Below are 15,059 nucleotides of genomic sequence, written 5' to 3'. Positions count from 1 at the left end.
GAAACCAAGAGAGAAATCCTTGGGGAGAAGGCATAGCACAGAGGCCTGGCTCTGAGATACTATCTCCTCCAGCAGGAGACAGGCAGGTACTTTTATAGAGGACTGATGGGGGTGATCATCTGACTGTGGAAAGTTCCCTTACAGAGGGAGGACCATCCTGCACTGGTGGTGGCTGGGGCATGGCTGTGGATCTCTCAAACCATCTCTCTCCTCCTCCCACCACAAAGTAGCAGCCACACCTAATCTTATCTGGGCGGGGGGAGGCTGGAATGAAGGGTGGTGGTCCTGGAGCTAGCTCAGTCCCAATCTGGTGCTACTTATCTCTTTAGGTGTGTCTGTCCTTTACTTTAGTTTCTCAAGGAGAAGGTTCTTTGATGTACCCATGCTAGGCCCATAACAATCTACTCTAAACCCTTCATTTTACAGATGAAAAAACTGGGGTCCAGAGAGATTGAAGCAACTTTGATTCAAACCTAAGTCTTCTGACTTCAAATCTAGTGCCCTTAACTCTAGAGCTAGAAAGATCTCTATCCAGTTTCACCTTTCCTCAGAACACAGCCTTTTACTTTCCAGAGTGACTTCTCTTAGGTCTTTACTGGTGTCAATAGCTGATAATGCACCATAGTACTGCCCCATAACATCCTAGGTGTATTTGCAACCTTACCCAGAGCCTGCCCTATTCTTCCTCATACTCTTCCTATCCCAGGGATCTGAACTCCATTCTTCATGGCCAATTGCCCGCCACCTAATTCTCATCCTCCTTAACCTTCTCCCCCCGTGTCTCATTCTAAATCTACCTACCCCTTCCATTGTGCTCTTGAAAATGTTCTCTTCATGATTAACAAACTCACTTTCATCTTAATTCTTTTTCTTTCTCACCTTCTCCAATTTCTGGCCTTCACTTTAACATGATTCAGCATGACACAGCATACTTGGTCACTCTCTCCAGTACTGGTTGCACCTTTACTCGCATTCCCTCTGACTCACTAGCTATAACATTCCTTTCTCCACTACCTGAACATCATAAATTCACAATCATTCTTTGAGAAAAATGAAAATTAAGCCTCAACTAACCCCTGTCTTGTTACAGACAAACCTGTGAAGGACTAAGTAACTCAACTAAAGATAAATTCTAGGCCAATGATAGAGAGCCAGGAGATGACTTTAGTCAAATATTTGTGTTTCATCAACTTAGTTGCACTTCCAATTTAGAGACCTCCAATTCTGAGCCAAGAAGCTAATGCAACTTGCGGTTAGTCCTCTATTTCTGCCAAGTCTGATAGACATCATCCTATAAATAAATACAACTGTTCTCAGGGCAATCTTTTAGGATCCTCTTAACAGTCTACAGAAACAATGGTCCACCATTTCTGCTGGCTGCCATCTTCTCAACTCTTAGCCCCACTCAGGGAAGACACAACAAAATCCAAGTCAATATCTCTCCCCATTAACCACAAGCCCCAGAACAGAATCAAAGATTTTCAGAAGTCAAAGGAACCAACTAAATCCCAACTCATTACTGCAAGAGAATCCATCTCCAATATAGCTATCAAGAAGCCATCTAACCTTTGCTTAAAGCCTCCTAATGAAGGCTGAAAATGTTAAGTTTGTTTCATATTAAAAGCAACTCGGTGGTACCCTGGTGCACAGAGCCTGGACTGAGAATGATCCAAGTCGAAATTCTGACTTCAGATACTAGCTGTGTGACTTTGGACAAGGCACATTTTAACCTCTGTCTGACTCAGTTTTCTCATCTGTAAAAAAAAAAAAAAGTCTATAAAACAGCACCCTACCTCTCAGGGTTGTTTGAGAAGATCAACTGAGAGAATATTTGTAAAGTGCTTTGCAAATTCAAAATGCTCTATAAATTCTAGTGCTTATTATTGTTATTCCTATTAGTTATCCTTAATCTCCTAAGTGGAATACCCAAAAGGAATGGGGTTTCTAAACTAAGTAGACAACAGTCTTGTGAGGTAAGTTGTGCTATGCACTTTTTTTTTTTTTTTTGCAGGGCAATGGGGGTTAAGTGACTTGCCCAGGGTTACACAGCTAGCAAGTGTCAACTGTCTGAGGCCAGATTTGAACTTAGGTACTCCTGAATCCAGGGCCAGTGCTTTATCCACTGCGCCACCTAGCTGCCCCTGCTATGCACATTTTACATCTAAGGAAACAGCCACAGAGAAGTTTTCATCCAGTATATTCTCTGTCCGGTATCTTTCCTCTGAGATTACCTCCCATTTATCTTGTATATATCCTATATGTGCACAGTTTTTTGCATGCTGTTTCCCCCATTAGAATGTGAATTCCTTGAGGGGAGGGGCTGTACTTCTTACTTTTCTTTGTATTCCCAGGGTTTAGCACAGTGCCCAACAGGGAGGAAACATTCAATACATGCTTGTGGACTGGCTGACCCCAACCCACCAGTCAGCTTCTCCCACATCTCCTGTTCATGGATCTTATATTCCAGGCACATTTACCTCCCCCTCCTCCCAAAATACGTATTGATGCACTTTTCTGCTTGAGCCTTGATCTTTCCTTATATCTGTAAGGACTTCTTCATCTTGGCCTGATGACAGACTATACTTTCCTCCCTCAAGACTATCTTCTCATTAATTCAATTGGAAAAACATTTATGATGTTCCTGAAAGGTGGAAGGCTTTCTATGCAAGAACCACCTAGAGAAATCCAACCCATCCTTCAAGATCCAGCTCAAATTACATCCCCAGGAAGCTTTGTTTGTAAAGCAATGAAAATCTGGGTTGCAGCCTGAAGATAAACTGGGAAGGACTAGGTTGCCAATGGTGGGGGCTGGATCCCAAAGCTCTCTTCTCATCTATTAAATGAGGAAAGTCTTGTATTTACAATCCTATAAGTTTCTTCATAGCAAAGTGTAACCCATGTATCATTTGGGACCCTTATCCTGAAAAAATTGATCTGAGCATAATTTTTGGAGGAATTCTCACAAAATCCCTCTGAAATGCCACCTTCCTTCTTGGGAAACCCTGGGAAGTCAGGTTCTGGCTCATTTTGTTCTTATCAAAAAGGCCTTGGGGCAGATAGGTGGTGAAGTGGATAAAGCCCCAGCCCTGGATTCAGGAAGACCTGAGTTCAAATCAGGCCTTAGATATTTCTTGACACTTAGTAGCTGTGTGACCCTGAGCTAGTCATTTAACCCTCATTGCCTCACACACACACAAAAAGCCTCCAATTCCCCTGCAAGCATTCAAGGTAGCAAGATTTTAACAATAGAACTTGACAAAAAACAAAGACAGATTTTGTACCCAAGTCATTCAACCATCTGGAAAACTCTTTCTTTCAGGGTGCTAAACAACTCTCCTCTTGGTGGATCCTACATTATCTTTAAGACTATACAGGCTTGGGGGGCAGCTAGGTGGCACAGTGGATAGAGCACTGGCCCTGGATTCAGGAGGACCTAAGTTCAAATCCAGCCTCAGACACATGACACTTACTAGCTGTGTGACCTTGGGCAAGTCACTTAGCCCTCATTGCCCCACAACAATAAATAAATAAATAAATAAATAACAAGCCCTGGAGGAAGCTGGATTAATAAGGCAGCCTCACCCTTAGAAATTTTCATCTCACAGACAGTGGTGGGAGTCTGATGGTTGAGTAGGATAAGATTGAAAGACCTTCCACTGTCAAGGGATGCAAAGCAGTGTGCTGACCAGACATGTCCCAGGCTGTGACTTCAGGGAGAAGGAGCTAGCACACACCTGGTAAGTGTAGTAGCAAGGGGGTGGGTACCCTGTGGGCTGTGGGTACCTGCAGGAGAGCAGAGTTCCTGGTTTCAGTTTTAAGGTAGAGAGGACAGCTGTAGTTGCAGCTACCAGTGATTGCAGGGAGCAAGATCATTTGTGGGACAGAGTGACCTGGGGCGGGGGGGGGGGGGGGGGGCCTAGCTGTAGCTTAGTAGTGAAAAGGTTGGGCCGTAGACAAACCTCAGAAAACAACTGTGAGAGAGAGAGAGAGATGAGCAAGCAAAGGAGAAAGAACCCAACCATAGATAGTTACTATGAGGATAGAGAAAACCCAGGTTCATATTAAGAGGAAGATAATGGAACTAAAAAAGCCACTCCCTTTTCATTGAGAAACCTCAAATGGCTCCAAGCACAGAAAGAGTTCTTGGAAGAACTTAAAAAGGACTTTAAAAACCGAATAAAAGAGATCAAAGAAAAATTAGAAAAAAAATAAGAGCAATCAAAGAAAATCAAAACAATTATGAAAAGAAAGTCAACCAACCTGAAATAGAGGACCAAAAACTTAAGGAAGATAATTCTATGAAAACTAGAATCTGACAAAGGGGAAGATAATGATGTTCTAAGACAACAAGAAATCATAAAATAAAAGCAAAAGAATGAAAAAAAAACAAGAGAAAGTGAAACATTTCATCACAAAAACAAATGATCTGGAAAACAGATCAAGGAGAAAGAATATAAGAAGAATCAGACTACCTGAACATTTTATAATATTAAAAAATTGATAAAATATTACAAGAAATTATCAAGGAAATTGCCCTGATGTTCTAGAACAGGATGGCAAAGCAGAAATAGAAAAAAAAAATCCACCAATCACCACCTGAAAAAGATCCCAGGAGAAAAAGCTATAGGAATATCATAGCCAAGTTTCAAAGCTCCCAGGTTTAGGAGAAAATTTTTGAAGTAACAAAGAAAAAAAAACAATTTAAATATCATAGAGCTACAATAAGGATTATAGAAGACCTAGCAGTTATTATGCTGAATGACCATAGGTCTTGGAATACTATATTCCATAGAGCAAAAGAGCTGCGATTATGACCAATGGTAAATGACCTAGCAAAGTTAAGTATAATCCTGAACAAGCAAAAAAAAAAAAAAAGGATATTCAATGAATTGAAAGATTTTCAGATTTTTGTGACAAAAACCCACCAGAACTCAAGGGAAAAGTCAACATATAAAACCCAGGAGAAATATAAGGTAAACATTAAAGACCATTTATAAGGGCCTCAATAAGGACAATGAGTTTACTTCTTATATGTGAAAATATTAGCAGTACTTTTACTACTGTCACTATTATTTGGGTAGAAAGGCTTTAGCTGATCTGAATATGATGGGGTGATTCTAGAAAAAATAAAACTCTATAAGGAGAGATAAAAAGGAGTAATTACCTCATAAAAATGAGGCACAAAAGGAAAAACTGATATAAAAGAAGCTAGTAGTGGTGAGGGTGGGTAATAATGGAACCTAATTCATGAATAGGTTAAAGGGTATAGGGAAGGGGGAGAAGATGAGGAAGGGGTTCTTTGAAGGGTGGATAGGGTAAGGAATAGGAGGGCAAGGTAATTGGTAGATGTAAAGCAGAAAAGTGAGGAGGGATAGGGTAAATAGGATGAGAAGGGTAGTGAGGAAAAGTAGGAAGGAGGAAAATACACAAGTAATTGTAGCTTAGAATGTGAATGGAATGAATTTGCCCATGACATGGAAATGGATAGCAGAATAAAAATTTGAATTCAACAATATGATGCTGGGGGCAGCTAGGTGGCGCAGTGGATAAAGCACCGGCCCTGGATTCAGGAGTACCTGATTCAAATCCAGCCTGAGACACTTGACACTTACTAGTTGTGTGGCCCTGGGCAAGTCACTTAACCCCCATTGCCCCACAAAAAACAAACAAAACAATATGATGCTTTCAGGAAACATAAAAATAAGAGATACACATCAAGATAAAATAAAGGGCTGAAATAGAGTTTATTATGTAAAAAAAAGCAGGGATAGTAATCATGATCTCAGAAAAAGTTAAAATAGATTTAATCAAAAGAGAAAAGTAGAGAAACTACATTGTCAGCAATAGTATTTAATATTGTTTTAGACCAATTAAAAAAGCTAGCTAGTATAAAATACCTGAGTATATACCTGCCAAAACAGACACAGTAACTATTCAAAGATAAAGCATAAAATACTTTTAATACAAATAAACTCAGATCTAAATAATTGAAGTAATATTAATTATTCATGGGCAGGTAAAGCCAATATAATGTTTAAAATGACAATTTTACCTAACTAATTTATAGACTCAATGTCATCATAATTAAATTACTGAAAATTATTTTAGAAAAAATAATAATAAAGTTCATTTGGAACAAAAGGTCAGGAACTTCAAAGAAACCAGGAAAAAAGATGTAAAGGAAAGAGTTTCAGCAGTATCAGAGCATTGTTGTGAGAGCATTGTTGAAGTGTGAAATGGATAATTTTGATTATTTTAAATTAAATTTTTCTTATAGAAATAAAACCTATGTAGCCAAGAATTCAAGGAATACAGAAAATTGAGAAAAAAACTTTCATGGAATAAGAGGATGTGATTGGGCTGAAATGTTGCTGCGGTGTAGGAGATGATGAGCTGGTTGACTTGAAAAGGCATGGAAAGACTTGGACTTGTGAAGGAAGATGCTATCCACCTTCAGAGAAACTGATGATGAGTGAAAATAAGCATGGAATAGTGTATGAGTGTGTGTATGTGTATGTGTATGTGTATGTGTATGTGTATGTGTATGTGTATGTGTATAAATATATATGTATACGTGTAGATATATGTGAATATATACATATACACATACATATATCCAAACAATTGCAGCCTTCTTTGGGGTGGGGGTAAAAGAGGGGAGAAAATAACAAAGTAAAAAGTACACAGCAGATAATTTCTAAATATTTGAGTGATTATTCATTTTTCAACAACTCATTATCAGTCATGGCAAATTATCAAGTGACATGTTCCTCAACTTATCCATTCATTTCCTCTTATATAATTTCACAGATTTGAAGTCAAAGGTCAGCAATAAAGCTCAGTAAGCACCTGCATAGTGACCTCACTTATCACCTTTTCTCACTTGGAAATGATCATCAGTTTATTTACTATGCAATAGACATTAATCCCTTTATATTCAGCTAAATTTGTTTTAATGTTCCATGGCTTTGTCTTCCTATTACATATGCAATATTTTGATTTCCTTACAATACATACTGTGCCATTTTGATTTTGATCTTGGTTGGCTAAATAAACTCTCTGACACTCAAAACATTTGAGGAGAGATTTGCTCAAATGATATCAGTAGCTGTTCCAGTTTCATCTCAACTATGATAAACCTGGACATTTTAGATGTTTATCAAAGGTCTTTTATTGGGAAGAAAGTAAGTGCATCACATACACGTGTGACATTTATCAGTAACGGTTGCTCTAAACAAACCTTTGAAAACAATTGACAAAATTTTGGATCAAATTTTAAAAACATGATTTTCAAAATCTTGGAATGACTTGGTCCTCACTATTATCATTCTTTATTGAATGTATTTCTTATTAAAATATGTAATTTTGAGACTTTTTTCTGACGGTATTATGTAATTTTTTTAGAGTGGATAGATGGGGGACAGCTAGGTGGTGTAGTGGATAGAGCACTGGACCTGGAGTCAGGTGGACCTGAGTTCAAATCTGGCCTCAGACACTTAACACTTACTAGCTGTGTGACCCTGGGCAAGTCACTTAACCCCAATTGCCTCACTGAAAATAAAATAAAATAGAGTGGATAGATGGGATGTCGCTTGTATACAACTGTAGAGCTGACAAGCATTTTGTCTATTCTTTATTATCTTAGGAGTTTCATGCTATGTATGTACCATAATCATCAACCTATTGCCTATGAGAAACACGTAAAATAATGTATTTACAGCCATTGTTGCAGGTTTATAATATATTTTTCTATTTTGTTTTATATGTATGTTATATAACATCCAAAAGATCTTTTTTTTCCTGATTGAGAAAAGCATACAAAATGCAAAACCTACAGTTGTGATCACTGAAAATTGCCAATTGTTTTGCAGGACCTTAATATATTAAGAGCGTTGTCTTCCTTGGGCTTTTAGTTAGCTACTGAATGAATACATTAGAACATACGGGTTTTATTTGGGATTTCACATAGTTTGCATTTTAATTCTTTGGTTCTTTGCTGTTTCTATTTACCTATACCACTATTTTAATAAATATTATAAAGCAACCTAAACAAATAAACAAAAAGTACACATGGGAGAACAAAAAATCAACAGGGAAGCAAAGAAAAGCTGGGCAGATTTGAAAACAATGTATAGTATTTATTATATAGGTTTCCTTGTGTCTTTTTGTTTTTTGTTTTGTTTGTTTTGTTTTGTGGGGCAATGGGGATTAAGTGACTTGCCCAGGGTCACACAGCTAGTAAGTGTCAAGTGTCTGAGGCCGGATTTGAACTCAGGTCCTTCTGAATCCAAGGCTGGTGCTTTATCCACTGCGCCACCTAGCTGCCCCTTGTGTTGTTTTTGTTTTTGTTTTTTGTTTTTTAGGTTTCCTTGAAATGGAAATTTATTGTTTTATACTGAATCCTCTCCTATGTTCTGCTGTGTACATGGCAATGTTTTTTTTTCTTTTCTCATTTTTTCTTTGTTTTTTTAAAAAACCCAGAAAGATAATTGGCCAAAGGATATAAACAAATAATTTTCAAAAGAAGAATTTCAAAGTACTAATAACCATGTGAAATGATGCTCCAAATCACAAATAATAACAATAAGAGAAATGCAAATCAAAACAACTCTGAGGTTTTTAATATCTCACACCCTGCAAATTAGCATAGATGACAAAAAATGGCTATAGTCAATGTCAGAAGGACTGTGAGAAGATAGGCACACTAGTACATTGTTGATGGAGCTTTAAACCCATGCAATAATTTCAGAAAGCAACTTGAAATTATATAAATAAAGTAATTAAAATATCCATACTCTAACCTATATCAGATTGCTTACCATCTCAGGGAGGGGGGAGGGCAAGGAGGGAGGGAATGAGAGGGATAGAATTTGGAACTCAAAATTTTAAATCAATTAATAGATTGATAGATGAATGAATGAATGAATGGATAGATAGATAGATAAATGAATGAATGAATGAATAGATAGACAGATAGATAAAGGGGAAAAAAGAAAAGAAAAAAATCCATAATTTTTGACCCAGAAATTCCACTACTAGAATTATACTCCAAGAAGGCTGTTGACAAGAAAGTCCCTGTGTACACCAACATATTCACAGCAGCATTTTTTGTGATAGCAAAGAATTGATAACAATAGTTGTCTACCCTTTTGAGGAATGGCTAAACAAATTATGGTATATGAATATTATGGAATATTACCATGCTGTAATAAATGACAAATTTGATGAATAAAAAGAAAGGGAAAGATCTATATGAAGAAATGCAGAGTGAAGAAGGCAGAGCCAAAAGTACAATATATACAACATTTGCAACATTGTAAATGTAAAGAACCATAAGAAAAAATAAAAATAAAGTGTTGCAAAAAAGCAAACAAAATAAAATTACAAACAAAAAAGAAAACATACCCACTCCATCTCTTTGCTGAGGTCCACAAGTGTGGCACATTGCACATATTTCCAAATATTCTACAATGTATTAATCAGTTTTGCTGATTTCTTTTCCTTTAAAAAAATCATCTATTTTATGGGCTTGTTCTCTGTGAGGGGAAGGAAGAAATACTGGAGAAAATGTTGGTGATATTTTTAAAAAATCCAAAGACCTCAATAAAATTTATTTCTTAAAAAAAAGAAAGAAAAAAGCTCTAGGCTAGATGACTTACAGTACCAGAGAAGACCTGAGTTGTTCCTTAGTGCACTGATCTTTCAAGTGCTAACAAGGACAAGATCTGGAGATTTCCTATCTCTGGCATTAGATTCCCAGTGCATGTGATTCCCAGAAGGGAGGCCACTCTAGTAACCTTTGTCCCCACTGCTTTGCTTAGCCTGCCATCCAAGATGGAGCAGAGGTCAAAGGAATACAAAACCTGACATGTTTGTTTTAAATGCCAATATTGGTAAGCATAGATGTCATATTTTAGGAAGGACATTGATAAAAGGGAGACTAGAAAGAATGGCAAAGGGCCTAGGTGGCCAGGTGAAGAGCCCACCAGATAAGCAGCACAATGGACAGAGCACTAGACTTGGAGTCAAGAAGACCTGAGTTAAAATCCAACCTCGGACATTTACTGGCTGTGTGACCATGAGCAAGTCACTTCACCTTTGCCTTCCTCAGTGTCTTCAACTGAAAAATGGAGATAATAATAGTAACCTACTTCCCAGGCTTGTTGTAAGGATTAAATGAGATAGTATTTGTAAAACACTTAGCACTGTACCTGGCACATAATAGGTACTTAGTAAATGCTTGTTTTCTTCCTCCCTCCTTCTTACCTTCTTTCCTCCCTCCTTTCTTTCTCCCTCCTTTCCTTCCTTCCTCCTTTCCCCACTCACTTGCTCCCTTCCTTCCTTGCTTCCTTCTTTCTTTCCTTCCTTGCTTCCTTGCTTGCTTGCTTCTTCCCTCCCTCCCTCCCTGCCTTCTTCCCTCCTTTTGTTCTTTCCCCAGGGAACAGTTGAAAGAACTGGAAATGTTGAGCCTAGAGAAGAAAAAACTTTAAAAGAGATAAGCAGCTTTACATTTAATGGAAAAAATAAAATACCTCATATGTAAAAAAAAATAAAAATTTAAAAATTTAAAATTAAAAAAAAAAGATAAGCAGCTCTCTACAGGAATTTGAGGGGCTATCTCCTGGAAGAGACATTAGGTTTTGTTTTGTCCCCCAGTGCTGGAGCAGAGGCAATCCAAGAAAATTGTAATGAGATCAGTTTAGACTAGATAACAGGAAAAAAAAATGTCCTAACAATGGGAGCTGTCCAAATGGGAGCTGAATGAGCTGCTGCATCAGAGGTAGTAGGTTTTCCTCCTCTCTGAAGATCTTCAGGAAAAGGCTAAATGGTCACTCCCTGGTGTAGCAAATCCCACTCCCCCCACACACTCAGAGTTTCCAGGTAATTAATAGTCAATCAATTAATACTCAATAATCAACAAATTAATTAAATCTTTAAGACTGGAGTTAAGACTAAATGGGTTAACAAATTCCTAATTACCACTGCTTTCCCACACCCCGCCTCCAGCCACCCCGCCTCCCCTCTGCCCTGGCCCATCATCAAAAATTGTTTGCAATGGGACAGGCAGCTAGGTGGCACAATGAATCAAACGCTGGCCCTGAAGTTGGGAGGATCTGAGTTAAAATCTCACTTTAGACAATTATTAGCTGTGTGACCCTGGGCAAGTCACTTAACCCCAATTGCCTTCAACATCCGGGCCACCTCCAGTCATACTGATATATATCTTGCCCAGTTGGCACTAGAGGAGGGAGTAAATCCAGTTCACTGCAAGTCATGGCATCACCCCGATGTCTTGGTCCTCTTCGGGAATGAAAGACAAACAAGTTTGCAATGGGAGAGGGGATTCAGTTTTCTATGGCCAATAAAACTTCCTCTTTACTATAGGCAAATTGGACACTTCCAGTTTCTTAAATTGCAGCACTAGAATATTAACCATTTTCAAAGTTTCTTTTCCTTTAGCAGCTCAGCTTATCCTAAATAATATCATATTAATGTAGGATTAACACTTGTATATAGAGCATGCTCTAGAATACAGTCAAATTACACAAGAATTGGAGAATTTCAGAATTGTGATCTATGAAGGTGTAATACCTAAAAGTTCATTTAAACATGGTTAGTAACTGAACATGTTTGACTATAAGCAACTCATTTGATACAATCTGGAATCTACCCCATCACAGCCTTTGGTTACAATTGAAATATAATTAGTAGGGGCAGGTAGGTGGCACAGTGGATAAAACACTGGCCCTGGATTCAGGAGGACCTGAGTTCAAATCTAGCCTCAGACACTTGACACTTTCTAGTTGTGTGACCCTGGGCAAGTCACTTAACCCTCATTGCCCCACCAAAAAATAAAAAATAATTAGTATCTCTTAGGCAAATTCATTTGTGACCTACCTACAAAGAATACTGTTATCTACATGCTCCTGTATAAGATTAAATCCTTAGTAGAGGGGCAGCTAGGTGGTGCAGTGGATAGAGCACCGGCCCAGGATTCAGGAGTACCTGAGTTCAAATCCGGCCTCAGACACTTAACACTTACTAGCTGTGTGACCCTGGGCAAGTCACTTAACCCCAATTGCCTCACTAAAAAAAAAAAATCCTTAGTAGAATCTCATCCTCCCAAGGGGAAAATGAACAGCTAATTAATTACATATATCAAATATAAAAATTGGGTTCAGAATTTTCTGATTTCTCAGTTTTTACTTAAATTTCCTAATTATATCAACATAACAATTTGCTAACTTACATTACAAGGCAGGTAATAGAAGAAAGAGGAGGAGGAGAAGTGAACATCAGAAGTTAAATGATGGTGGAGTCAATGTTAATTTGAGAGCTACTTTTAGCTTTATCTTACATATAACTACATTGGTAAATATACCAAATTCACAGTCAGAAGGGCTCATGCTACAAGTCAGATCCTCATATATTCTTTTAGATTCTCCTTCCAGCCGGTTGCTGTCAGTGTTAGAGTGCTTGGCACTCTACCTGAGTAGGAAATTTTACTTTTGTTTATAGGGCAAACAAAAGTAAGAGGAGTTTACTCTATCAACTAAAGCCTGCCTCAGCTACATTTTTTCCATCGGCACATGTCCTTAATTCCCTCCATTTGAGTTTAAGGTGACCCAGATTATGAAAGAGAAAACTAGCCAGAGAGGTCCAGATAGAAATGGCTTCCCCTGCCCAGATACCTTGAGGTTGCTGAGCCTCATGATCAAGTCACATTCTCAGCAAGAGGAGCTGAAGACTTTTAGCCCACCTCCTCATTAAATATCCACCAGCCAGGGTTGGTTTTCACTTGTCAAGAGAGTTCCCTGTAAGAAGGTACACACCTGATTTAATGTGTTTCAGAGTCTCCCTTGGCATCTGTACTGAGAGAAACCACTGACCATAAATTTATTGATTATTGGCTAACCTAATTATGAAATTGATTACTAATTACCAAGGAAACACTGTCTCTCAAGGTTTTATTCAATTCAATTTGGTGACCAGGAAGGGATGAGAGCTCTGTACCCCAGACTTTCTTATCAGAATACTCGGGGGGGGGGGGGGGGGGCGCGGCTAGGTGGCACAATGGATAAAGCACCGGCCCTGGATTCAGGAGTACCTGGGTTCAAATCCGGCCTCGGACACTTGACACTTACTGGCTGTGTGACCCTGGGCAAGTCACTTAACCCCCATTGCCCCGCAAAAAAAAAAAAAAAAGAATACTCGGGGCAGCTAGAGTCAGGAGTACCTGGGTTCAAATCTGGCCTCAGACACTTAACACTTACTAGCTGTGTGACCCTGGGCAAGTCACTTAACCCTAATTACCTCACTAAAAAAAAAAATGCTCCCCCATATCTTTTCGGACCCAAGTGTCAACAAAGGGGAACTTTCTTTTAGGGGGACTATGCCTATGAATTGACTCTCCCAACAGTTAGATTTTCTCCAGATAGGAATGGGTTCTGCGTCTATTCTGAGTGTTTTCTATGTGTTGCAGCCCTTATAATTGGTTACTCTCACAATAGGGTTGTCAGTATAATGCAGTTCAGATGATAGAGATCTCTAGAAGTAGACTAGAAATAGAAAGTACAATTTCTGGACACATCAAGATTTGATGTATTATCAGGGTTTGTCTTCTGAACCACAAGTTGTATAACAATGTGCCTTAAATCCTCAAAGGACATAGGGCTTTAAAAGGAACTTTGGGCTATTGATCTGTGAGAAAATAAACTTTAAAATGACTTGCAATCAGTTTTTGTATAAAATTTTAGCAAACTATGTCCTTGAGCAAAAGTAATTAGGTATTTTTATTCACTGAGACTCTATATCCCATGAGTGTGTTCTTGTCTGTCTTTTTGTCTCTGAGTGTCTATACTGTAATATTCAAAGATCAGCCCTATTTGCAGGTATGTGCTTCTGTGTGACTTCAATTGCACTAGGTAGGGAGCTGAGAAAAGGATGTCATGTTAACCCAGTGGGTTAAGGCAAATAGAGGTCAAGTGACTTGCCGAGGGTCACACAACTAGTAATTATCTGAAACCAGATTTGAACTTGGGTTTTCCTTACTCCAGGCCCAGCGCTCTATCCACTGTGACACCTAGCTACTCCTCTAATTGATGAAGGCAATCTATAAAAGAGAGTGTTGAGGTTCAGAGAATCAGAAGCAAAAACAGAAGAGGAAAGAAGGATGACTGTCCTGGGCTCTTCCTCAAAATTGAGGTTCCAGGATGAGCTCACCTGTAAGAGAAGACGTCTGCAGGGGTGGAGGGATGTTCCAGGGTGTGGAGGTCACAAGTATCCCGGGAACTTTCCAGTGTGAGAAGGCAATAGAGGTGTAGTGGTGAAGTCAACTCCTTTAAAAGGTTTGGAGAGCTGCCTGGGCCATCAAAAACTTAAGTCATTTGCCCATTGGTCACACAGCTAGTGCATAATAGAAACAAGCTCTGAACCTATAAGACCGACCTTCTATCGCCTCCTCCCACCACAAAGGCAGCAGCCACACCTAATCTTATCTTCCCAGGGATGGGGGAGACTGAAATGAAGGTTGGTGGTCCTGGAGCTAGCTCCGTCCCAATCCGGTGCCACTTATCTCTTTAGGTGTGTCTGTCCTTTGGTTCAGCTTCTCAAGGAGAAGGTTCTTTGATGCATCTGCTAGGCCCATAATGAAAGAAAGAAAGAAAGAAAAAAGAAAAAAGAAAGAAAGAAAGAAAGAAAGAAAGAAAGAAAGAAAGAAAGAAAGAAAGAAAGAAAGAAAGAAAGAAAGAAAGAAAGAAAGAAAGAAAGAAAGAAAGAAAGAAAGGAAGGAAGGAAGGAAGGAAGAAGGAAGGAAATGAAGGAAGGAAGGAAAGAAAGAAAGAGAAAGAAAGAAAGAAAGGAAAGAAAGAAGGAGGAAGAAAGAAAGAAAGGAAGGAAGGAAGAAAAGCAAGATTAGATATGTGATGTGAGTTAGAGTGAGGAGTTGAGAAAGGTACTGAGGTTTCAAGCGTGGATAACAGGGAGGATGGTGTTGCCCTTGTCAGGAAAACGAAAATTTGGAAGAGGGTAGGGTTTGGGGAGTAAAGATAATGAGTTCT

At 38.7% G+C, this 15,059-nt stretch overlaps 1 protein-coding gene across 1 annotated transcript in view; it reads right to left on the bottom strand.

Annotated features, from left to right (window-relative positions):
- The window catches only part of DPEP1 (dipeptidase 1), a 29,222-nt gene extending 14,964 nt beyond the window's left edge, over window positions 1–14,258 (bottom strand). Inside the window, exon 1 of the mRNA XM_043987896.1 lies at window positions 14,224–14,258. The gene's annotated coding sequence lies outside the window, so the exon portion shown is untranslated. The remainder of the gene's footprint in view (window positions 1–14,223) is intronic.
- Window positions 14,259–15,059: the final 801 nt, after the last annotated feature.

This window comes from Dromiciops gliroides, chromosome 2, assembly GCF_019393635.1.
Source record: "Dromiciops gliroides isolate mDroGli1 chromosome 2, mDroGli1.pri, whole genome shotgun sequence".
Classification (NCBI taxonomy): domain Eukaryota; kingdom Metazoa; phylum Chordata; class Mammalia; order Microbiotheria; family Microbiotheriidae; genus Dromiciops; species Dromiciops gliroides.
This window is presented reverse-complemented; position numbering and strand designations above follow the sequence as displayed.